Here is a 26723-nt window from a genome sequence, read left to right on the forward strand (position 1 = left end):
CTCCTCCTCCTCCATTGCGAGGGGAGAGAGGATGGGGCAGGCGGCCGGCTTTCCTCTGAAATTTTAATATGTATATATTTAAGAACGCGCTTTTCCTCTCTCCATTCCGAAATTTGGGACCACCTAAAATAAAAGGTGGCGGTGGGAATCCTTTTTTTTGGAGGCAAGGGCGTAGCCAGGATTTGGGGGGGCGGCGGCGGCAAAACCTCAGTTTGCTATGTATTTTTATTGATGGGGGGGTGCGCCCATGTTGTGGTTTGGGGTCGCATCCTTTGGGGAGGTGTTTGGGGAGAGCATGGTGGCGCTCGGGAGAGGAAGACGCTGCCTCGCCCGCGCGACCCATTCATCACTCTTGAATGACGCCGAAGGAAAGGGAGCCCCGAGCGCGCGTGGAGGAGGAGGGCTTCCCTCCAAACAATGGCTTTTTTCGGGGGGGGGGCATTGGTAAGGCCGGTAATGGACAAAAGGCGGTGTTTTTTGGAAGCTGGTGGGGAGAAATGCATGCGTGGCTGGGCAAGGAGGTTTTCTCCGTTTTTCATTTCCTCTGCCCCGTAAAAGTCGCCGGGGATGAAAGCGACGATGGGAGTCGTAATAGGTTGGCAGCTCTCTCTCTCTGGGATTAAGGGTGGGGGAAGCCGGGCCCGTTCACACGAGCCCAAGACACGTGCCGTGTCTTGGGCTCGTGTGAACGGGCCCGGCTTCCACGAATTACCCGGGAAGCCTACGCAGCTGTGCCTTGGAAGCACTTCCCAACTTTGCCAGACGGGTCTTGATCCAGCCTGGGCTGCCACGAGCGAGGGACGACGCGCGTTAATCCCACGAGTACTGACTGCGTGTGGATTCGACTCAGTTTTGCAGCCTGCGCTAATTGCTCTGAGCCGGCTGGGCGTGAAATCGCGCTGAAAAACGAAAACCGCGCTCCCAAGCATGCGCAGAGTGCCTTTTCGCACCATCATCACACGCGCACTTCTTATGTCCTCGAGGAGTAGCATTTCCAGAACTGCAAACGTAGGTTCCAACATGCACGGACTTCCCTCCCAAAGAAATCCTGGCCTCCTTATAGGAAATGGGAGCAGCCCATTTTTTGGCCGCACCCTCCTTGGCCCGATCGAGCTCAGCCTCAGCCGAGCGGCTCCTCCCTTCGACCCCGCCAGCCCCGCTGGGCGAATGATTTGCAAGCCCGCTTTCAAGATACAGGCATGGGAGGGAGGATCTGGAGCGAAGAAGGGGGCGAGAGGATGGGGAGGCGCGGAAGGGCCGAGCGAAGTCCAGTAGGAAGGAAAGTGAAAGGAGGAAAGAGATTTGCTGAAGGAAGAGCCGAACAAATAGATATGGGGAATGGGTGGAGTTGAGGGGTGCTTGGCTGTCATGGATTTTAAAAACGCTATTCAGCCGGTGGAGATCAATTACTTGCGTATTTACTCTTAAGTAAACCTCAGCTGAGACAGTGAGTCTTCCTCCAAAGTAAACGCGTGTAGGGTTGCAGATCTACAATCCAACCTCAAGTATGCTTATTTACAAGTTAGCCCCGCTGGGTTCCGTGGACCTTACTCCCGAGTAGGCGTGTCTAGGAATAACAAACAGCCTTAGTTGATACTGGGAATGACATCTACAGCTACTGAGGGGAGTGGCCTGAGGGGCGCGAGGTTGAAGAAAAGGGAGCAAAAACGGAGTGGATTATTTATTTGCAAGACAATATAAAACTGCCTATTCACTTAGAAAAGAATTCTGCAATTTATTTATTGTACCACGCACAAAGATGAAAGTACTGCTGATGAGTTTTTCCACCCTTCCAAAGTTTGATTCTGCCTATTATAAGGGGAAGGGGGGAAAGAGGATCCCTAAAAATTTGCAGTAAGCCTCATTAAGCAGTATGCATAAGATTGGGCTGCATAGCTTCGGTCAGTGTGCACAATCCTGTTTATTCTGCATCCAGTGAGATCCCATTTGTGGTTTGCGAAGTGTACATATCAGCCATAATACATATCTGTCCTGTATCTATCCTGTCATTTCTTACAAAATACTGCTTTTTAATGTGCTTTCCCCTATTACCAGCTTCTATCCGAAGTGAGGAAAAGAATGACCTAACAGCGTTTTAAGCCAGCAACGTGTACACAGTTTAAGCACATGTGTGGTATGTTTATCCAGAAATAAACCCATGTAATTCAGTGGGGCTTCCTCCCAGGTAAGTGTGTGCAGTATTGCATCTCAGCCTTAAGGTTTATTCGATATCAGGACACACACTTGATCCACACTTTTTGATGCGAGAGTGGTAGTAAACCGGTGATGCTATTTTACTCTTTCAATGTACAACGGGACTGTGGAGTGCGGGTTCTAGTGCACAAGAATGTGGACAGAGAAACAAAAGGATGGAAGTTTAATTCCACACTAATGTAAAGCAGAAAGGTGTGGTTCTGTTATGAAGTTCAGATGAGCTATACAGCTTAGGCACAGCAAACGCCATGCCCTGTTTTGAATGATACATATCAGTCCTGGAATGTATGGCGTAAGAAAGAGATAGCTTCTGAGCATGTGCCAAACATTTTCCTCTTACTAATGGGTGGGACGCGGGTGGCGTTGTGGGTTAAACCACACAGCCTAGAATTTGCTGATCAGCAGGTCGGCGGTTCGAATCCCCGCGACGGGGTGAGCTTCCCGTTGCTCGGTCCCTGCTCCTGCCAACCTAGCAGTTTGAAAGCACGTCAAAGTGCAAGTAGATAAATAGGTACCGCTCCAGCGGGAAGGTAAACAGCGTTTCCGTGTGCTGCTCTGGTTTGCTGGAAGTGGCTTAGTCATGCTGGCCACATGACCCGGAAGCTGTACGCCGGCTCCCTCGGCCAATAAAGCGAGATGAGCACTGCAACCCCAGAGTCGGTCACGACTGGACCTAATGGTCAGGTCCCTTTACCTTTACTTAATGGGGGCCAATGTCCCTAAGGTTGAAGGCCAAGGTTCTGCATCAGAGGGTACAGCTTGAGTCCTCATGTCTCTAGTATATGACAAAATGAACTACTGACTTTGTCTTAGTTTTATCTCATCAGAAGATACCGTGCAGTCACCATACTTGGAAGGCACTGTGGTGCTGAATCAACAACGCACTTAGGCCAGCATAAGTGACCTAAAACTGGGCTTAGTCCCAGAGTTGGATTACAGCCCTCAGGCAATGTTTTTAATGAAAAGAGACGGTGCAGCCAAGAATGCTTGCTTCAATTTTGATGAGAGACTTGGAGCCGTACAAGCAAAGTACGGCAATCCCTAACATTTCTTCTTTAAAGCAAGAGCCTTGTTAGGATCTCCAAAATATCAAACATAACTGTGGGTGAGAAAACCCTTGTGCCTTTATATGTGAAAAGCAGAAACAGCATTTCTTCCTTTACATTTCCCATGAAAACATGCCCTGTTCAGGTGCTTGTAGCTCACACAATTCCTGTTACATAAAAGGAAGAGCAGGATCATTTGGCCCCATCATTCTCCTCCTCTGGATCCTCCTGACTGTGCAGAGTTCTAAATTATGCAGGGAATCTCCGTGCAGGGATTCCCTAATGCAATAGGGATCATGTTATATGAACTCCCAAACAAGACTATACAGTAGTAGCACAGGAAGCTGATTAACAAACATAATATATCTGTAGTCTATTATGCCCTGGATAATTTGTGCTAGTAGGAAACTAGTTTCTGTTCAAATAGCTTTTGGGCTGTTACTGACATACACAGAATTTGTTTGAGTGCAGAAAACTTGCCAAGGTTTGTGCATTCCTCTGACATAGCTGCAAGAAGTCGCTTCTATTTTTTATAACCATTTTATGTGAACTCAGACTAACTGTGATTAATCTTAACTACGGTTAGTGGAGACGCCAACATCAAACCTTAGGTTATGACGGTAGCTTGTTCTTACTAGCTGTAGTTAAAATTAGCCACAGTTTAGGGCTTTGATGGCATGCTAAACTACTGTTAGTCTAAACTGGAAACTTCCCGTCTCACTGCTACATTGGAGAGGGAGGGGGGAAACATGCAAGACTAGAAATGTCTAAATGCAACTACAGAGACTAAAGTTCCTCCCTATGTTACACAGACTACGGCTAGGCAAAAACCACAGCAGTTGCACATCTAGGGGCAATGCACATGCAATCTTAACCATAGCTACTCAGAAATAATCTATGAATACAGTAAAGTGCGAACCCACAACCTTCGGATGCCTCTCAGGAGCTCACAGCTTTGCCTTCCAACTCCTAAAAGTCCAAAGCACTCAGAAATGTATCATCACTTTATTATTATGGCAGTTTGTGAACTATTTGTCCTGAAAGACACCTGGTGAAGCAGGGAAGCAAGCAATACCCTAGTTTCTCAGAGGAGGAAGGTAGGCCATTTGGGAAACAAAACAGCTGCATGCAGATAGAGACCAGCTGGCTCATTTATAGAAAAAATTCCATCTTGCACAAGCATGACAACGACAGAGAGGCAGTAGCGATTACTCTGGAAGTGAAACCCTTAGTCTCAAGACTCTGAGCATTTTCACCCATAAGCTGTTTTGAGCCTTTCACTTTATCTGTAACGTGAATGCAAAACAAACATAGGTGACAATGTGCATTAGATTTATTTGTGCATTCCAGCCTGCATTAACAATAGTCACATGTGGCTTTAATAGCACAAGAGAGGCTCAGAGTTCCTCCTGCGCCTGCAATAAACTCTCACACTCATACTGCCTTTTCCCTGACCCTCCAAGTTGTGCTCCAGCAACAGCCCATCCTATTAGGTCCAGCTCCACCCCCTGGACCCCTTCCCTTCTCAGCTTTGCTGCGACTCTGCTCCTTGACCTTGCACACCAGAGCTTGCAACCCTAACTTCAGCAAATATGTTTTTAGAGTGAACTGCTACACCGAAACAGTGCCAGGATGCTTTTGCAAAATAAGACGTTGCCTTGGCACTGCTAAAACATTACGCCAGAGATGCTGGAAGATTTGCTGGCACAAATATTCAGGATTAAGACAGAAAAGCGTACAAGTGAATGTGATATTTAACTGTTGCTGCTTATTTAGTCCGGCTTTCTGAGCTTTGCAGACTGCAGTACTTGCAAGAACAAACAAGTGCTCCCCAATTTCCCCAGTGTTCATTTGACAATCCAATAAAAGTTGTTCATACAACTTTTTGTCAAAGCAATGTCATCTTAACAAAAAGGCATAATTCACAGTTCTGCAGATTTGCTCAGTGACATGGTTTGGATGCCGGCCATAGATGACAAAAGCTAAAGTATGACAGGGTAGTTATAAAATGATACATACTGCAAGGATGTTAGGGGCTGTAATTTCTTCTGTTGCTTTTAATATACAGTCATCAATCTCTTAGAATCATAGAATCATAGAGTTGGAAGAGACCACAAGGGCCATCGAGTCCAACCCCCTGCCAAGCAGGAAACACCATCAGAGCACTCCTGACATATGGTTGTCAAGCCTCTGCTTAAAGACCTCCAAAGAAGGAGACTCCACCACACTCCTTGGCAGCAAATTCCACTGTCAAACAGCTCTTACTGTCAGGAAGTTCTTCCTAATGTTTAGGTGGAATCTTCTTTCTTGTAGTTTGGATCCATTGCTCCGTGTCCGCTTCTCTGGAGCAGCAGAAAACAACCTTTCTCCCTCCTCTATGTGACATCCTTTTATATATTTGAACATGGCTATCATATCACCCCTTAACCTCCTCTTCTCCAGGCTAAACATGCCCAGCTCCCTTAGCCGTTCCTCATAAGGCATCGTTTCCAGGCCTTTGACCATTTTGGTTGCCCTCCTCTGGACACGTTCCAGTTTGTCAGTGTCCTTCTTGAACTGTGGTGTCCAGAACTGGACACAATACTCCAGGTGAGGTCTGACCAGAGCAGAATACAGTGGCACTATTACTTCCCTTGATCTAGATGCTATACTCCTATTGATGAGGCCCAGAATTGCATTGGCTTTTTTAGCTGCCGCGTCACACTGTTGGCTCATGTCAAGTTTGTGGTCAACCAAGACTCCTAGATCCTTTTCACATGTACTGCTCTCAAGCCAGGTGTCACCCATCTTGTATTTGTGCCTCTCATTTTTTTTTTTTTGCCCAAGTGCAATACTTTACATTTCTCCCTGTTAAAATTCATCTTGTTTGTTTTTGCCCAGTTCTCTAATCTGTCAAGGTCGTTTTGAAGTGTGATCCTGTCCTCTGGGGGGTTAGCCACCCCTCCCAGTTTGGTGTCATCTGCAAATTTGATCAGGATGCCCTTGAGTCCATCATCCAAGTGGTTGATAAAGATGTTGAATAAGACCGGGCCCAAGACAGAACCCTGTGGCACCCCACTAGTCACTCTTCTCCAGGATGAAGAGGAACCATTGATGTGCACCCTTTGGGTTCGGTCAGTCAGCCAGTTACAAATCCACTGAGTGGTAGCATAGTCAAGACCGCATTTTACCAGCTTCTTTACAAGAATATCATGGGGCACCTTGTCAAATGCCTTGCTGAAATCAAGGTAGGCTACATCCACTGCGTTCCCTTTATCTACCAGGCTTGTAATTCTGTCAAAAAACGAGATCAGGTTAGTCTGACATGACTTATTTTTCAGAAATCCATGCTGACTATTGGTGATCACAGCATTCCTTTCTAGGTGCTCACAGACTGTTTGCTTAATGATCTGCTCCAGAATCTTCCCTGGTATTGATGTCAGACTGACTGGGCGGTAATTATTTCGGTCCTCTTTTTTCCCCTTTTTGAAAATAGGGACAACATTTGCCCTCCTCCAGTCTGCCGGGACTTCGCCTGTTCTCCAGGAATTCTCAAAGATGACTGCCAGTGGTTCTGAGATCACATCTGCCAGTTCTTTTAATACTCTTGGATGCAGTTCGTCTGGCCCTGGAGACTTGAATACATCTAAACTAGCCAAGTATTCTTGTACTATCTCCTTAGTTATTCTGGGCTGTGTTTCCTCTGCTGAATCATTTGCTCCAAATTCTTCAGGTCGGGCATTGTTTTCTTTATCAGAGAAGACTGAGGCAAAGAAGGCATTGAGGAGTTCAGCCCTTTCTGTGTCCCCTGTTTGCATTTCTGTTTGCAATTTTCCATTAATGGAAAACAAAGCTGCTCATTTTGGCCTTCTGGTTTTAAATATCTCCCCAGTGCAGCTAAGGAGGTATCTGTGCAAAAGGTGCCTTCCTGGCTGGCTCTGAAACCACAGGTGAAAATTGAATGTGCTTCTGAACGTGGATGCCTTCACTTCATTTATTTCAATGGAATGCACATCTGAACACACATCCCCGTTCACATCCTGGTACGATGTACACAAATCTTTTAAAAACTGCTAGAGCTGAGTTGGGGTGATATTTTCCTATCGCTTGCAAAATGGTTAAGTAGGATAATTTCCCACTAAGTAGAGTAAGATTTAATATAATTACAGCACTCTTGGTGAGATGTCAATGCACATGTAATCTATACTTCATTAAGATGTCAAACACTTTTTGTATAAATCCATGAAAATCTCATTATCATGTCTGATTTTGATGACAAAACAATTTCTGTGTGTACCAGCGGAGATCCTACTGCAGCAAGAGGTTAATGAATCATTGCATCGAGAAACATTACCATTTTAGTAAAAGATGCCCTCTTGCCGAGCACAGTAGAATTCCAGGGTTACAGCAGTTTTGCTAATAAACAGACTACTTCATCATATTCTGAAAAGTAGGAGAGGCAGAATGCTGCAACACAGGATCAGCTCAGACTGGAGAAGATCAAGGGATAATAATCTATACACTAGAACAGGTTTGGAACTAGAATTGGGTGGTATCTCACAAATGTTTGACTTTCATGTGGGCCCAGTGAGTGGCGTGAAGGCACATGATGCAACTTCCTTGCAGAAGCTAACAAATTCAGGTCTGATAAGTATATTAATGGAGGCCTGCTTGGATAGGCAACTTTGAGCTCAGGGGAAGTGGGGATATAAATGCATTTAATAAGATTAAATGTACCACAACATAGTATTATGTGCAAATAAGTGTGCACACTTATTTGTTCTTCAGGTCCTCAGATGTTGCTGGGCTACTCCGCCCATCTTCCCTGATCATTGGCTAAACTGACTCCAGATTATGGGAGTTGTAGTCCTGGAACATCTGAGGGCCAAAGGTTAAAAAAAGACTCATATAGGAGATGTTGCATGCAAAATGAAATGGTGACATTAAGGTTGCAATCCTTTACATACTTACCGGGGAGTAAATCACATTGAACTCAGTGAGAGGTAAAGTAAAAATGTAAAGAATTGCACTGTAAATGGGGAGAACCTCTATTGTTTGGAACTTTTGAAACCTTTTTTCTGTTTTCCATGAGTCTTTTTTCTTTCACTGTACCTTGATTCAAATTTGATAAGGTCACCAGAGACCAGATAGAATTGTCTCCGGGGTCAGATTTGGCCTGTGGACTTCCAGCTGGCCACCTTAAAAACAACAACTACGGAATAACAGTGTTTACTTAAAGGCTTATACCATTGGCCAATGTGTGTGTAGTGGTGGGGATTTAGCCAATTATTTCAGAAATCTTCCGTAGAGGAGAAATTCTGTGCATTGTGCAAATCAGTGCCATGGTTTGGGCCAGGATGATTTAGGTTTAAGTCTCTGAATGCAGGTCCATGATGCTATTATATTCGGGGACCAAAGGCTAGGGAAAGGGGAAACAGTCGGATAATTGCATTGCATAAATTGCTTGATGCATTACAATCTTGTTAGGCTAGTGAAGCACAAAATGAGAAGAAGAAGAAGAAGAAGAAGAAGAAGAAGAAGAAGAAGAAGAAGAAGAAGAAATGATTTGCTCACAAGTGCGCACAGCAGTATGATAGATTTGAAAGCATCTTTAATGGATCTTTCAGAACTAGGGAAAGATCACTGAAACAGCCTTGGGTAACCCATTGTTCAGTAAATGACATAGCTGATAGATCTGTACAAGCCCAAATTAGTTAAGCGGGGATGGGGAGGTAGAGAGAATTGTAAGCCACCTGACTGTAAACATATGCCTTGGAATTATAGAAAATGTGACATTACAGTGGTACCTTGGGTTACAGACGCTTCAGGTTACAGATGGTTCAGGTTACAGACTCCGCTAACCCAGAAATAGTACCTCTGGTTAAGAACTTTGCTTCATGATGAGAACAGAAATCGCATGGCGGTGGCGCAGCGGCAGTGGGAGGCCCCATTAGCTAAAGTGGTACCTCAGGTTAAGGACCGTTTCAGGTTAAGAACGGAACTCCAGAATGAATTAAGTTCTTAACCCGAGGTACCATTGTATCTCTGAGGGAAACCATTTTGAGAAACTCTGCTTTGTAACTATGGTATGTTGAAAGCCTTATGAATAGACCAATATGAACATGTCTTGTCGAAACCTCTGAGGTATACACATAAGTGGTTAAATGTTATAGCTTAAAACTTTTTCAGCGCGAAGAATCAGAATGCAAACAATGCCCAGGCACTCTCTCTCCATTCAAAGAGCTTCTGCAAAGTCTGGTACAATATGATTAAGAATTGTCTCCATAGCTTAATGCGAGCGCATAATTGATTCTGATTTTAAGGCAAAGGGATTTTTTTCTCCCACACCACCCCCTTCATAATTCGGTGTTAAGAGCATTTGGATATTGAGCGTGCTGTTCCCCATATTCCCTCATTATCCCTAACCTTGTTGCAAGATGACTGATTAACAAAACTACTATGTACTGCCTATCAAAAGATACACTTTAGCATTTCCACATCAAAAGCATGGTAATTCATATCTCTGGGATCCCCCACAGGCATTGTAACACGAAATTGCGACAAATATGTAATTTTAGTTCAAGAGCAAGGAGTTCCATTGTGCGCCATTACGAAGCTGCAAGTACAAATTACATCTTTTAAAATGCTTAAATACCTGGAAGTCAATGCAACAAACATCTTCATCATGTCATTCATAACAAGTTTCCAGCAAAAAAATCCATTTGAAACCAAAAATCAAAAGATTCTGGGTGGCTCATATGCCTGCATTTAGGTACGGTGGTGTTTTGTGTTTTGTTTTAAAATTCAACTCTCCCACCAATTTTGGCAGCTGCTAAAATTATCAAAGATATCACTGGGCAGGGCGCATGATGTAGCCAACGAGAGGACTAAAAGCATCAACGAGGAGGGGGGTGGTCCTGCTGACTTATAAAGATCACCCAACCTGATCACTAAAGCAGGTGCGTGGAATCTGTGGCCCTCCAGATGTTGTTGGACTCCAACTCCCATCAGCCCCAGCCAGCATGACCAATGGTCAAGGACGATGGCAGCAGTAATCCAAGAGCATTTTGAAGCTTATAGGCTCCCCAACCCTGCCCTGAAGCATTCTCAGTGATGGGGCACTTGTGGCGATCCCACATGCCCCCAAGGTTCATCTGGCCTTCACCAGCGTAGCAGGCCCTGTCCTGTGGAACTCCTTGCCAATAGAGGTTCAACAGGAGCCGCTCCCGGCCTCTTTTTGACATCTTCTGGGAACTATTATTCAGACAGGCCTTTCAAACCTGAGATTCCTTGCCCATTGGCTTTTACGGATGTATCTGACATTCTTGGTTTTTAAAATATGTTTTTGACTGGGTTTTTAAAAAGCTGTGTGCTGCCTTGCAATATTTTAGATGAAAATCCGGTTTGTAAAAATTTATATGCATACCCAGGTTGGAAGCCAGGCTGAGACAGAACAAGGGAAGAAGTCCCTCAAGGCAGGCTGGATTCCAAAAGATAAAAGCAGTAGGGGCTGGGGAGGATTGGCTCAGGACTGCAGTGCGGGATGAATCTTCCCCCCTGTGCTATTACCCCAATATAAATCACCCCCTAAAAGCTACTCTTAGCTCAATGGGAGAAGATATACTGGATCCAAGAACTGTTTGGCTACGGTACCTGTTATCACATGGATTTCTAGATTTGATTCAGCTGAACTGGTTGGCATGACAGGTCTTTCCCACTTCACTCTGTCCTGAAGAGCTTGAGCGTCCCAGGTAGAAAGAAACTACAGTTTATGATAGCTATGCTTTCCTGCCAGGGCCTCCAAAGCAGCTCAAGGTCCATTTGTAAGGGGTGGGGAGGAAGACATGCAGGAAGTGGTGGCCTTATGGGCCTATCTACACAGTAGTAAACTTTATGAAGTTTGCAGCTCAAATCCAGAATTGATTACGAATCACTACCTTTTGAGCTGGGCTAATCTCAAACAGGGATGGATTAATCTGTCAATCTCAGTTTCTCACAATTTCTCCTCCTTTCGATCGTTTAGATCTCCACATTCAAACATAAGTTTTCTTTTTCTTTTTAAAGTCCTCATGGAAATTTATCAGCATTTTAGTGCTGGTTTCCCTTAATATACCGTGGTACCTTTGGTTATGAACACTTCAGGTTATGAGCTCCACTAACCCGGAAGTAGTTGCTCCTGGTTGCGAACTTTGCCCCAGGATGAAAACGGAAATTGTGTGCCATAGGCACGCACACAGCGGGAGGTCCCATTAGCGAAAGTGCGCCTCAGGATAAGAATGGTTTCAGCTTAAGAATGGACCTCTAGAACGAATTAAGTCCGTAACCAGAGGTACCACTACATTTTTGCATAGGATGTTATTTTTATTTATAGATACATTATGTGCACACTTAAAATTTTTGTACGTGCATTTTTGTACACCTTGATTGCAGAACTGCAATCCAAAATTTGGAGAGCTTCATACGCCGAAGGACGCACATGTTTCAGTTTGCATTGTGTTTTGGACAGTGTGAATTGGATGGGGTTTTTAAAATATTCATATATATAAAACTGTACTACAATACGAAATATGGGTATATGAGCAATATTATCATTTTGACAAGTATAAAATGATTAACAAGTCATTATATTTTTTGTAAATGCATACCAAATATTGTTCTATTTATCCATACACGATCTGCATCTAAAAGCAATCCGTTCATATGTTGCAAGGGTTATCATATGTTCTATCCATTGATCAAAGGGGGCCATAGTGTTATCTTTCCAATGAATCAAAATCAGCCTTTTGAATTAGGTAGGTTTCCTTTTAAATCAAATTTCCCTAGCCGTAAATTTCATCACTAGCCTTTAGCAGCATGAGAAACAGACCGAACCCACCCAGCCCTATACATGTTTACACAGAAATTAGTTCCACTGAGTTCAAAGAGAGTTGAGTAAGGGGATTTCAAATTGCTGTGCTCCTGTCCACACTTACTTGAACACTGGACTTACTTCAGAGTAAACACAACTAGGCTCAGCAAGCATTTCCTTGAGCGTCCAACTTAAAAACAGTCTGTCTAGAGCAAGTGCCTCAGAGAAGCTGTACTGTTATTTAGCGTTTTCAAAGTAATTCATTCCGAGTTAGATTCATATCTCTCATTATTACCATAGCTACTCCGAAACAAATTAGATACAAAGGCATATGGCAATATATCTACATACCTGGTGCTCCACTGCCTATCTGATAAAATGCAACCATTCCTGTAAATAAGGGAGGACTTGTGGGAACTGCAAAATATATATTTTAATGTATTCAAGCCAGGCTCCTTTATGAACTCTTGACAGCAAGTTAACTCAAAGCTCCTCCTGCTTTGGTTTGTAAATAGTCATCTAGGTGGACTCGGAGATCAGCCAAGGAGCTGCTGTTCTGAGTGCCACCCATTCAAAATGCACAGTAAGGATTTGATGGCGGCAGTGCCACAATTATGAAATAGTCTCACCAGCGACAGGTAAGCATACAAAAGCTGGCACCATCAACAGGTGTGACGCCAAAGTACAAAAGGACAGGTCCCCACCCTGTGGAATTTACAGTCTAAAACAGGCATAGGCAAACTCAGCCCTCCAGATGTTTTGGGACTACAACTCCCATCATCCCTAGCTGACAGGACCAGTGGTCAGGGGTGATGGGAATTGTAGTCCCAAAACATGTGCAGGGCCGAGTTTGCCTATGCCTGGTCTAAAACTTAGCATTGAGACAACACAGGAAGGTGAGGGAACCAGATGTAGCAGTGTGAATATGTATTCATTTTAGTTATGCTTAGGCTGTACACGTGCCATACATTTAAACCACATTACTCCCCCCCCCAATAATCCTGGGAAATGTGTTTGTTGTTGTTGTTTAGTCGTTTAGTCGTGTCCGACTCTTCGTGACCCCATGGACCAGAGCACGCCAGGCACTCCTGTCTTCCACTGCCTCCCGCAGTTTGGTCAGACTCATGTTTGTAGCTTCAAGAACACTGTCCAACCATCTCGTCCTCTGTCGTCCCCTTCTCCTTTTGCCTTCCATCTTTCCCAACATCAGGGTCTTTTCCAGGGAGTCTTCTCTTCTCATGAGGTGGCCAAAGTATTGGAGCCTCAGCTTCAGGATCTGTCCTTCCAGTGAGCACTCAGGGCTGATCTCCTTCAGAATGGATAGGTTTGATCTTCTTGCAGTCCATGGGACTCTCAAGAGTCTCCTCCAGCACCATAATTCAAAAGCATCAATTCTTCGGCGATCAGCCTTCTTTATGGTCCAGCTCTCACTTCCATACGTCACTACCGGGGAAACCATGGCTTTAACTATACGGACCTTTGTTGGCAAGGTGATGTCTCTGCTTTTTAAGATGCTGTCTAGGTTTGCCATCGCCTTTCTCCCAAGGAGCAGGCGTCTTTTAATTTCGTGACTGCTGTCACCAGAGATACTTTCCCCAGCACCCTTAACAAACTACACTTCCCAGTATTCTTTGGGGGAAGTCATCAGTTAACACCATATATGGGGAGATCTGACTCTTTTTGTCTGGTTCTGTAGTTTCTCTATCATCGCATTCATTTTTTAAATGTTGTTCTCCACTTTGGGCATTTTTAATAGAGAGGATTCCCTCTGTGTGAGGGCAGTAAGCAGGTGCCATTATAGTCCCTGACTGTGTTTCCAGAGATTCTAAAGTTGCGCATGTTGTTTTTATAGCACTTTGCTAATATCTTCTGCTGCTGGTGGGGTGTTCCCCCCCCCATCCCCTTCTAGGGCTGATCACACTTTGGCGTTCCCCATATCTCTACCCCTGGACTAATGTGAGCGCAGGATTTCTCTGCCCACCTGGCAAGCAGGCCCCGCAAGCTCAATATAAAGGGTTATGACTAGCCAGCGTGTGCCACTTTGCAACTTCCTGAGGTTATTGTAAAATAATTTTCTCATTAGGGCACAATGCAATTAAGGTAAATAGGGCCATCTCCGGGGAACAGCTGCACGTTTGGTTAAATTAGCAATCAGTGCCAATAAATAATACCGCATGGATACATTTATATGCTGTAAATTATCCACCCGGTGAGAGCAAGCTATCATTTGTGTTGAAGAATGAGGGACCGTTGGTATTGTAGTATGAGGGTTATTTTCTCACGGAAACTTAGAATTCAGAATTGTGTTTACTTGCAATGCACCAGGGCTAACCATAATCAGTGAACATCAGCTAAGGACGGGGACCCTATAGTACTCCTGATGTTCTTGGATTGCATCTCCCATCTTCTTGGACCACTGATCTGGCTAGCTGGGACCGATCTGCATTGGGAAGTACAACAACATCTGGAGAGCCATTGGTTCCCCATCCCTGAGCAAGAGATCTGGATTTTTGAATGTCTGTTTTTGCTTAGTAATAATAATAATATAATAATAATTTATTATTTATATCTTGCCGATCTGGCTGGGTTTCCCCAGCCACTCTGGGTGGCTCCCAACATCATCATCATCATCATCATAAAGCGATAAAACATCAAACATTAAAAACTTCCCTAAACAGGGCTGCCTTCAGATGTCTTCTAAAAGTCAGATAGTTGTTTATTTCCTTGATATCTGGGGGGAGGGCATTCCACAGGGCAGGTGCCACTACCAAGAAGGCCCTCTGCTTGGTTCCCTGTAATCTCACTTCTCGCAGTGAGGGAACCTCCAGAAGGCCCTCAGTGCTGGACCTCAGTGTCTGGGCAGAACGATGGGGGTGGAGACGCTCCTTCAGGTATACTGGGCCAAGGCCATTTAGGGCTAAAAAAGGTCAGCACCAACACTTTGAATTGTGCTTGGAAATGTACAAGTGCTTAACAAGAATTGTACCGATACTTCATCAAAGCATTTTCAGCTATGTTAGAGAACTTCTAAACTGCTCCCAGCTACACTGGAGAAATCAGAATATCTGAGACTATTTCTGTGGGCAGAAACATCCATCAAGGCAACCCACAACATTGTCACAGGATTAAGGAATGTCTCAAGAGCAACCACAGGGAAATGGATGATGTCAGCCTTGTACCACAAAATGAATCACAGCTGTTGTGCCACACAGAAAACACGACAAGGTAAATGGACCTTGAGGCCTTATCTTTCTATTCCCTTGGTGTCAATGAGATGCCTTCCTTTCTGCTATTAGCTGTTCCAATTCTCTTTGCCTGCAGGTAAAACTTCCCATGGACACAGCTGAGGCCATTTTTGACGAGGCAACTGTAACAGTAAATCTATTATGACTTGCATGCAGTGGATTATAATTGAGGTACAGCCCCTAAAAGAATGTTCTTCCTTTTAAGTTCGTTGCTGTGTGCATTTCAAAGTTGCTGCTTATGATTCTTTTCCATAATTGCTTGGATTTATGCATTATTTAATGTGGCAACTTTGGCTCGACATTTCCGTGGCTTGTGGTTAAAGCAAAGAAAAAGCAAGCTGAACCGAATGAAGCAGAGGCACTGTCAAAGCAAGAAGGAAAAAAACCAATATTTTCTTGGTTAGCTGTGAGAAAATGCAACAGTGTGAGAACTTTTTTAAAAATAATTTGAGCATCATTTCATCATATTCATAATTTAAATATTATTTATATATTTTTCTTCCCTCTAGAGAGCTTAGAATAGTACACAACAGGGGTGAGAGACATGGGTGGCGCTGTGGTCTAAACCACTGAGCCTCTTTGGCTTGCCGATCAGAAGGTTGGCGGTTTGAATCCCCACGACGGGGTGAGCTCCCCTTGCTCTGTTCCAGCTCCTGCCAGCCTATCAGTTCGAAAGCACACCAGTGCAAGTAGATAAATAGGTACCGCTAAGGTGGGAAGGTAAATGGCGTTTCCATGCACTCTGGTTTCTGTCACGGTGTTCCGTTGCACCAGAAGTGGTTTAGTCATGCTGGCCACAGAAAGCTGTCTGTGGACAAACGCCGGCTCCCTTGGCCTGAAAGTGAGATGAGCACCGCAACCCCATAGTCGCCTTTGACTGAACTTAACCGTCCAGAGGTCCTTTACCTTTACCTTTTGCCTACAACAAGAGTAGAGCTAGCTGCCTGCATCATGGCTCACCCTCAAAGCAATGTGCATTCTGTTGTATAAGTGAAGAAAGGGCCATCTCTTTGGACTGGTTGGATACAGAGGAATAGTGGGAGGAACTAGATGGGGAACCCCCAAGGGAAGGAGGCCCAGAGCCAGGGGACTGGTGGTGGGAGAACGATGAGCAGTCAGAGGGAGAAGATTGGGAAGAGAAGGTGCCGGAAGCTGAAGAAGTAACAGGGTTTAGTAAGCTGAGGAAGTCTGTGGCAGAGAGACGTCCAGAATCAGAGGCAGAAGCGGAGGCTGGAGAAGAGAGAGGCCAAGAGGCAGAGATGGGTCTGGCTGGTGAAGAGTCACAAGTGTCTCCTCCTGCTGCTGCAACAAGCTCCCCTCCCCACTGGTCTCCCAGAACCAGGAGAGGCATGAAGAGGGCAGGAGGAGAAGTTAGCTTCATGAAGACACAGTCTAAGATTGCTTGGGGAAAGCCCTAGGGAGGAGGGAATTAGGCAACTGTCAGGAGACAGGGACCTTCAGTCTCAGCAACTGCTTCATGGAGGCAAGACCTACTGGAGATGAGTTGCTGTGCTCCTTAGGCCTAACAGTCCTGTGCTGATCCTGTTTTCGCTAGGAAGGAGTTAACTCCAACTTGCTCAATGTGATTTACGGCTGGTTCCCTCCTGTCGGGCATTTGTGATAAGTTGAATTTTATGGAGCAGTTGATGTTGATGGAGTACAAGTCATACCTACACTCAGGATGGATACTTGAGACCAGTGTTCTGACACAATGTATGACACGTTGGGTATGGAATGGAGACAGTGTCCAAGGCCATGCTGCTTGCTTTTAAGGGAACAGATGTGACTCTGGCTCCGTCCACTCATTGCATGTGGGCCTTGGATGCTTGCCCATGAGGGAATGAGGTCCTTGGGTTGCAAAAAGTGTCATGGAATTCTACTCGATATGATTCAGAGCAGTACTCCGATGTATAGTTAGCAGAGTAAAAACTTAAACACGTTGCAGGATTCCCCCAAAATAGACCAGAGGCAATTGTATCTCATCCAGCAGAACTTTACTGCTCCTGAAGGCAAATGAGCATAATGGTCACAAATCCAATATGTTCAGGATTGGCACTGTCCATAGGAAATCCAGTTGCAGCAGACTTAACTTGTCAGGGAACTGCCATCGGAAGGAAGGGAAGTGAAAGGGCTCACACAGGTTGGGAGAGACTCAGCAGCTGAAGAGGGAACCAGTAGGGGGAGAGGAGCTGGGCTGAGGGAAAGGGAGCTGGAGGGATGGCTCAGAGACACTTCCAGCGAAAACAGTGGGGAGGTTTCAGGACCTCCTGTAGGGACACCCACTCCTCGCCGGAAACTGTCACGCAGAGAGTCCAGAAGACGTGTTTCCGTTAAGGAGCTTTTATGTTGGAAGCGATTCCGAAAGCAACCACTGTCGGAATCTGCCAGCGACTGACGGAGCCATGTTTAAGGGGCTCCGTTACAGACAGAGGTTTGCAAACTTGACCAAACTCTGAGGGACTAGGATTTTACACACAAGCAGCTCATCGTCCCATCACAGCATTCCGACAGTCTTCGTGAGCAGCTTGTGCAGGAGAAGGCATCATGAGCAACCCAGCCGGAACCGGAGAAGCAGGAGCTGGAGCGGGTCCAAGCCTGGAAGAAAGGTACCGGGTGTTGGAGGTCCAGCTAGCGCTGCAGACGGCGAGGCTTGAGGAGAGGAGGGCTCAGGATGCAGACAAAAAGGGGAAAGACACCCAGCTCGTCAGAAAGGTACCAGGATTGGTGCAGAAGTTTGGGGGGGAGCCCAAAGACTATCATGGCTTTCGGACAGAGATGCAATATGCCCTCAATCTGCAGTTTGATGAATTCCCTGACGAGGAATCAAGAGTGGCTTTCGTGATTGGGCATCTTGAAAAGGGGGCGAGAGACTGGGTTAGACCCCTGATGGCAGCGAATAGTGACGTCCTAAAGGACACGATGAAGTTCTTTCGCGCCATGGATCTGATGTTTTCCAGCGATATTGAACAGGGAGTGGTCCGCAGACAGTTAATGGCTTGCAAACAGGGGAGCCGATCTGTCCGTGAGTACTGGACTGAATTCACCATGTTGATCCATAAATTGGGGTGGGATCTATCGGCGGAACCCATTCAAATGCTTTTTGAAGAAGGGCTTTCTTCGGCTGTGAAAGACGAACTTTCCCGGGCGCCCAGGGCGGAGTCTATGGACCAGCTGACCAAATCAGCGCTGACCATAGGAGCGCGCCAGGAGGCGAGAGCATTGGAGAGGCGGGAAGGGAAGGGGGAACGTTGGAAGGAGTTCCGCATTCCAGACATTCCAGAGCCAACTTTCCCGCCGGCAGAGCCGATGGAAATCGGAACAGCGCGCGCGCGCGCAGTTTCAAAGCCCAGTGAGGGGGGAAAGAAGGAGGGAAAAGGCGCCCGGAAATGCTATCTCTGCCAACAGCCAGGTCACTTTGCCAGAGTCTGCCCCCAGAGGAAGGAATGGCAAGGGATGGTAGGAGCTGTGGAGGGAAGAGAGGAAGAAATACCGAAGCAAGTAAAAGCCAACGCCTGGCTGCCACCGTCGGGGCACAGCAGTCAGGCCAAAGAGCAGTGAAAGTGCCCACGCCAGAACCTCCCAAACCCGCCCTAGTGATAGAAGTGGCGCTAGAGCTGCCAAACGGACACCCTCTAAAGATAAAGGCGCTGTTGGACTCAGGCAGCTCCTGCAATTTCATGAGCAAAGAGTTTGCAGCTGAACACCAGATACAGACGATCCCTTTAAGCAACCCCCTGCAGGTGACCACGATCGATGGCAGGGAGCTGTTGGGAGGAGAAGTCAGCTTGCAGACCGTCCCAATGATAATGAAGGTGGCAAGGCACACCGAACTGATAGCGTTTAATGTGGCCACCTTGGGAGGAGCTCCCATTATATTGGGGATGAGCTGGCTAGCGTTACATGATCCGCTGGTGGGCTGGCATCAGAGAGTGGTTTCTTTTGGTTCAGCACATTGCTTAGAACACTGCAAAGAGGGAAAGGGTTTGGCAGGGGCCCAAGCCACCCTAGCAGGGACTGAAGTAACGGAGAACGTGAAGGTACCACGACAATACGCAGATCTCCGCGACGTCTTCAGCGAAAGGGAAGCTGACCAATTACCCCCGCATAGACCCTTTGACTGTCAAATCAATTTACTCCCTGGGGCACAGCTCCCTGTAGGCAAGCTGTACGCCATGTCAGACAGAGAGATGCAGGAGCTAAGAGAGTTCATTGACAAGAACCTGAAGAGAGGGTTCATCAGAGAGTCCAGGGCGGTGGGGGGCAGCCCAGTGTTTTTTGTGGATAAAAAAAACACGAACAAGCCGAGGCTTGTGTGTGACTTCAGGGCCTTAAATGCAGTGTCAGAACCAGTGGCTTTCCCTATGCCCAGGATTGACGACATTTTGACAAGGGTCAGGAAGGGAAAGATTTTTACTAAACTGGACCTAAGGGGGGCGTACAACCTGATACGAATAAGGAAGGGGGATGAATGGAAAACCACCATGTTCACCCCTTTGGGGGCATTTGAATATTTAGTTATGCCCTTCGGCCTACAAGGAGGCTCCGCGTGCTTTCAATCGTTTATGAACCACGTCCTGGGGCCTTTGCTTTACAAGAATTGTGTGGCCTTCTTAGACGACGTGTTGGTGTATTCTGAGAATGAGGAGCAGCATGTGAGAGACGTCAGAGAAGTGTTGAGCAGGCTGCAAGCCAACCAGCTGTGGGTGAAACTGGAGAAGTGTCAGTTTCATACCAAGGAGGTGGAATTCCTGGGGTATCGCCTGTCAGACAAGGGATTGGCCATGGATCCCGGCAAGGTCCAGGCGGTGCTGGAATGGAAAACACCCAAAACAAGGAAGGATGTGCAGAGGTTCCTAGGATTTGGGAACTTCTATCGTAAGTTCATCCGAAACTTTGCCCACCTGACGGCGCCCATTACGGACTGTCTCAGCAGTAAGAAGAAGTTCGTTTGGACTGAGGAGGCGGAGCGAGCATTTGAGGAACTAAAAAGGGCCTTCGCCTCGGAACAACAACTCCTGCATGTGGATTTACAAAAACCGATGAGAGTGGAAACTGACGCATCAGACAGAGCGATTGGGGCGGTGCTTCTGCAGCCAGGGAAGGAGGAGTCAGAGTGGAGACCGTGTGCCTTTTTTTCGCGAAAGCTGAACAAATCCGAGAGGAACTACACGGTGTATGACCGAGAACTACTAGCCATTCATGAGGCGTTCCGGAGATGGAGGCACCTGCTAATTGGCGCACAACATAAGGTGCAAGTGTGCACTGACCACAAGAACCTAGAGTATTGGAGGACGGCACGAGTGCTCAACCAACGGCAAGTGAGATGGGCCCAGGAGTTCTCCAAATTTAACTTTGAGATTTGTTACGTGCCAGGCCCAGAGAACATTAGGGCGGACGCTCTCTCACGCAAACCTGAATATTTGGAGGAGGAGGGAGCACCCGAAGAGAGACATGTCATTCCAGAGGACCGCTGGGTGTGTGGGGCGGCATTGGTGGGACAAAGAGAACTGGTAGAGGAAACAGAGAATGATGAATACGCCCAGAATAAGCTCAGAGGTCTTAGGGGTGAGGGAGAGGAACCAGGGGGTTTCGAGGAAAGAAATGGAGCTTTGTATTACAAAGGGGCACTGTATATCCCTGAAGGAGACTTAAGGGGGAGGGTACTCAAGCAGTTGCACGACAGCCCCACGGCGGGGCATTTTGGACAACACAAAACCATGTGGTTGGTCACCAGGGAATTTTGGTGGCCTAAGGTGAGGGAAGATGTACGGGAGTATGTAAGAGGGTGTGAGCAATGCCAGCGAGCCAAAGGGGAGAGGCGGGCACCGGCGGGGCTATTAGAACCCTTACCAACCCCAGAACGACCTTGGGAGGCAGTGTCGATAGATTTTATGACTGATCTGCCGAAGTCCAAGGGGAAAACAGCCATCATGGTGGTGGTAGACCTACTAACAAAGATGTGCCACTTTGTAGCCTGCTCGCATGCAGTCACGGCGGAAGAGACAGCGAAGTTATTTGTAGAACACATTTTTAGGTTGCACGGAGTGCCATTGAGGGTGGTCTCAGACCGAGGAAAACAATTTACGTCCAGGTTCTGGAGGAAGCTCATGAGCTTACTGCAGGTGGAGGTCAACTTTTCGACTGCCCGGCACCCTGAAACCAACGGGCAGGCGGAAAGAGCAAACGGGGTCCTCCAGCAATACCTGAGGTGTTATGTCAATGACAGAGAGAATGACTGGGTAGAAAAGTTGGCGCTGGCGGAATTTGCCTACAACAATGCCGAGAATGTGTCCACAGGGATGAGCCCCTTCTTGGCTAATTATGGGTGTCATCCCAGGGCTTTCCCAGGGGGAGAAGGGGAGAGATGGGGTGTCCCGGCAGCCGAGCATTTTGTAGAAGAAATGGAAGCAATCCATCGTCAGCTCCAACTCAACTTAGAAAGGGCGAAGGAAGAATACAAGAGGCAGGCAGACAAGAACCGAAGGGAAGGTGAAACCATAAGGGTGGGAGATAGGGTGTGGCTGTCAACCCAAGGGTTGCCGTTCAAAGGAGGTTGTAAGAAATTAAGACCCAGGAGATTGGGTCCCTTTGAGGTCATTCAACAGGTCAACCCAGTGGCTTTCAGGCTCCGGTTACCCAACCACATGAAACTGCACCCAGTATTTCACAGGTCGTTACTGTCACCGTATGAGGGGGGACGAGAAGGGATGGCCACTCGGGGACCGGTCATAGAAGAAAGGGAATGCAGCAGCCATGTGGCAGAAATCCTCGACGCCAGATGGAAGGGGGATCAGGTGGAGTATTTGGTAGCGTGGGAAGGAGAACCGGAGTCAGAAAACACTTGGGTAATGGCAGAAGATATCAATGACGAGGTATTGATAGAAACGTTCCATCAAAGGTTCCCAAGGAAACCTCAGCCTGTGGAGAGGTTCCGGAGGGAATACTTTGGGACCACCGATGAGGAGGAGGAGTTGGAAGGATTCTCGGAATCGGAAGGGGAAGGGGAGATGGACTCTGAGGAGGAGGAGTACTTCGAGACCAGGAACCGCAACAGGTGGAGAGAAGTGTTCGGGACATCGGAAGATGAAGGAAGTTCATTCCGGGGTTTTGCCTCCTCACCGCCCGTAGAGGAGGGGGCGAGAGGGGATGAAGGGGGCCCTGGAGGGGAGGTGGATGTCAGGGAACTGCCATCGGAAGGAAGGGAAGTGAAAGGGCTCACACAGGTTGGGAGAGACTCAGCAGCTGAAGAGGGAACCAGTAGGGGGAGAGGAGCTGGGCTGAGGGAAAGGGAGCTGGAGGGATGGCTCAGAGACACTTCCAGCGAAAACAGTGGGGAGGTTTCAGGACCTCCTGTAGGGACACCCACTCCTCGCCGGAAACTGTCACGCAGAGAGTCCAGAAGACGTGTTTCCGTTAAGGAGCTTTTATGTTGGAAGCGATTCCGAAAGCAACCACTGTCGGAATCTGCCAGCGACTGACGGAGCCATGTTTAAGGGGCTCCGTTACAGACAGAGGTTTGCAAACTTGACCAAACTCTGAGGGACTAGGATTTTACACACAAGCAGCTCATCGTCCCATCACATAACTTAAACTTACAGTTACTTATAATAAAATGAAACAAAACCTTAACACTAAGCATACTATTTGCAGAACACCACACCGGAAGGAAGGAAGGAAGGAAGGAAGGAAGGAAGGAAGGAAGGGAGAAACCCAGACTCCTTCTGACCTTACTTTTATAGCCAGCATGACCTTGACTGAAGAGATAACAGAACCAGCTTAAACCAGCTGTAATCAGCTTCTCTGAAGGAATAACCCAAACATCATGAACCTTCTGCTTGTTTCTTTCACACAGAGAAGCTTCCAGAACCCTCTTGAATTAATTGGAATAGGAAAGATCTCTACACATCAGATCAATACTTTCTGTACACTGGTACCTTGGGTTACATACGCTTCAGGTTACATACTCCGCTAACCCAGAAATAGTACCTCGAGTTAAGAACTTTGCTTCAGGATGAGAACAGAAATTGCGCGGCAGCGGCACGGCAGCAGTGGGAGGCCTCATTAGCTAAAGTGGTGCTTCAGGTTAAGAACAGTTTCGGGTTAAGAACGGACCTCCGGAACAAATTAAGTACGTAACCAGAGGTAGCACTGTACTAAGAAATGCAAACTGACAAAAAGTTCCTCACCCTGGTGTAAACAATATAGTACTGAGGTGAGTGAATCATTGGTATAGCTCAGTGTGAGGCAGCTTTTTGCCTTCCTTGATTTTAATCATTTTTGCCTGAAATTTTTTACCGAGTTTCCTCTCCTCACTAGCATTTGAACCCTAGATATTTGCGCCATTTTGTACCTGCCTGGGAAGCTGGGGAAACCTACCTTTTGTCCTTGCATTGTGCCATCTTTTCTAGGGTTGTGCTGGTACAGCCGCTGGAGCGCCCCACCTTAAGGATTTACTTACTTGCAATTAACAGTGCCACAAAGCACACCATCTTCTTTTATACCTTTGCAATTATAAGCATGGCTTACAATTAGTCTTCCGCACATCAGGATGCATTCGCAGGGCGAATTAATGTGGATTAGTTAACCCTCTCATGTATTTACGTCCGCCTTTTGTTCGCGCAGCCAGGTTGGCTAACATGTGGCAAAGGGGTGCTCTGTCTTCTCGAATTTGGCCTAAATCCAAGCAATATGCGCACACAAGCCAAAGCTTCGTTTCATGTTGGTCCCACAGCTGGTTTTGCTGCCAAAGAGGCGTTCGGGAATTGAGCAGCAGTTTGTTTCAGCGGTGGGGACTGCTGTGTCACCATCAACAAAGAAAGCTTCAGCTGCATTGTGCTCTTGTGATTCATGCATATATCACCACACTGCTTTTTGCTCTTTTATTTTAATGGTATGATGAGCTTTTCCACCTACGGATACCAAATTTCTATCAAGGAACCTGGATTCAAAGTATGAAATGAAGCCGTTCCATCTTCTACTAGAGAATTAAAAAAATTTTCAAATGTGACTAAGTAAGTTTCTCCCATCCTAATTTGTCTTCTCGTTCATTTGTCCACTTTTAAAAAAATCATCGGATTTGGTCCAGTGAGTCTGAACCCTGGTTTCTGACAGGTTGGCTCGGAAATAAGCTGAGTGGCTTCCGAAATAAGAATAAGAGAGTAGTGCTTGGCTCAAAGCCAAATCTATTCCCCCAGCTTGAGCCCTGAAACACTCCATGGATCCCTCACTTTCTTCCTTTCATCTGGTTCCAGCTATGATGATGGGTTGCAAGGAGGTGGCCATCCTCCCTCCTCCAAGCTGGAAATCTCTGATTAAGTAAGATGAGGGGGCGATTATGGGCTGTAATAGCTGAGCTGCCAGAAATATATGGAGTGTTCACCTCTTTCTTCCATACAGATTTCTTACACGTGGAAACACAGGTGCATTAATTAAAACAAAAAGAACCAGCTCCTGTAATCCTACCAGAATTCATTGTCTGGATGTTTATTAGCGATGCACCTAAGGCTGCAGTCCTAACCCCACTTGCCATGGAGTAAGCCCCACTGAATTCAACAGGACATACTTGTGAGTAGACACGGTTCAGATTGTATTATATGTGCTCCTTCCGGTGAGAACCTCTGAGGGTGGAGGGAAGGACGCAAACTGAAAACTACCATGAACAACACATGCTCCCATTCTGAAATTAGTTCTGGAAAATTTCCTAGTTAAACTGGGAGGTAGGCAGAGCAGAAGGGAGAGAAGGGTATACAGGCAGACCTTGGAGATATTGTGGGTTCGGTTCCAGACCACCACAATAAAACAAAAATTGCAATAAAGCGAATCACACATCGTTGTTGTTTCCCAGTGCATATAAAAGTTATGTGTACACTGCACTGTAGTCCATGGTTTCCATCCCTAGCTAGCAGGACCAGTGGTCAGGGATGATGGGAATTGTAGCCCCAAAACAGCTGGAGACCCCAGTTTGGGAAACCCTGCATCAATTAAGCCAGGTCCCCCTGCCTGCAGGGGCAGGAGAGGAAAACCCCAGCTCCAGCCCTAGCCAGCTGCTCTCCCATGGCCAGAAGAGGGGTGTCACTTGCGGGGGGCTTCCTTCCCTTGGAAGTGGCTGGCCTGTCTGCAGTTGCACCCACATCCTTGTAAGGAGCAATACCTGTGAAGTGCAATAATGCCAAGCATAATAAAACAAGGTCTGCCTGTATACAACTGCTCAGCTCTATCAACGACGACAATTCTGAACACTGCAAGTGTCCGACTTTCTGATATCTGCCTGACAACCACTGAAGCAGAACCAAGAACAGTGGTCTTTTTGTGTTTGCTAACAATAAACGTTTGCATTCTTCAGGATATTGCTTGCTGCATAATCAGGGATTTGCTTTGTAAACCGGGGTGGTGGTAGCAGAATTAACGTAGCGGGACAGTGGGGAATTTGCAAACGCTTCTGTCACCGGTGCAGCGGGCATTATTCTTAGTAAGGAGGCATTTTAAATAATGAACTAAACTTCAGTCAGGTTTTTTTAAAAAACACTGCACAAAACCCCTGTACGACATATTTCCTTTTCATTTGGGTATACAGGCAGTGACTATTTTAGGCCCAATGTGACCCCTAAAACACGGGTCGTTTATTCCTGTGTTCTCCTGGCGTTCCATCTCTCTTGCACACAAAACTGGTGTGAGCCTTGAACAAACGGTAAGGGCTCCTAATGGCCTGAATTTTACTTCTGCCCCAGACCCATTCCTAGTGTCTCTTGTTCCTTCGTATGCTATTTTCAAACACAGAAGAATGGCCATTGTTTTCTTAGCCTCGACACAATTAGCACCAAACAAACAGTGCATCAATGAACAGAAGCATAAATCAGCAGCTTAATAAGCAAAGGCCCTTTTTTTTTTTCAGACGAGGGGATGGTGCCAATTTGACACTCATCCCAGCTCACCAACCACTGGGTATCAAAGAGGTCACCCATCAGAAGACTCCAGTGAATGGCATGTTTCACAGTTCTGCTGCTTTACATTTCCCTTGGCTGCCATCCAAGACTGAGGAATAAAGTAAAGTCTTATGATTACAAAGGGCCAATGTGAGTTGCAATTTGCAATTGTCACAGTGTGTGACGTTGTAGGGAAAAGATACAAGTAGGTGGAGTTGGGCGGCAGAACAAGCTCATCTACTTTTCGCTTGTCTCTTTGGCTGCAACCAAATTAGGAAGTTTACCGAAAATATCCTGCTCATCTATGTTTCACAAGTGCGGATAATCATCTGCAAACAGGTGTCGGGAAGAACCGCTGTGATCCTCTGGAATTGATTCCAGAGAAGTATGAATGCAAGCATTATAAATACAAATCGGCAAGCAAACCAGCTCAGTGTAAGGAGGGAGGGAAGGAGACAGAGAGTAAGAG

General features: G+C 46.4%; 1 protein-coding gene and 1 long non-coding RNA gene across 2 annotated transcripts in view; one reads left to right on the top strand and one right to left on the bottom strand.

Annotated features, from left to right (window-relative positions):
* LOC308470450 lies at positions 1-24877 on the top strand. The gene is made up of 3 exons (XR_013982428.1): positions 1-135; positions 2056-2185; positions 24729-24877. It is a non-coding gene; the product is annotated as an uncharacterized lncRNA (long non-coding RNA).
* Positions 1-26723, bottom strand: part of EML1 (EMAP like 1) — a 136283-nt gene that overhangs the window by 62329 nt on the left and 47231 nt on the right. The window lies entirely within an intron of this gene.

This window comes from Podarcis pityusensis (assembly GCF_964106645.2).
Source record: "Podarcis pityusensis genome assembly, chromosome: 1".
Taxonomy (NCBI): domain Eukaryota; kingdom Metazoa; phylum Chordata; class Lepidosauria; order Squamata; family Lacertidae; genus Podarcis; species Podarcis pityusensis.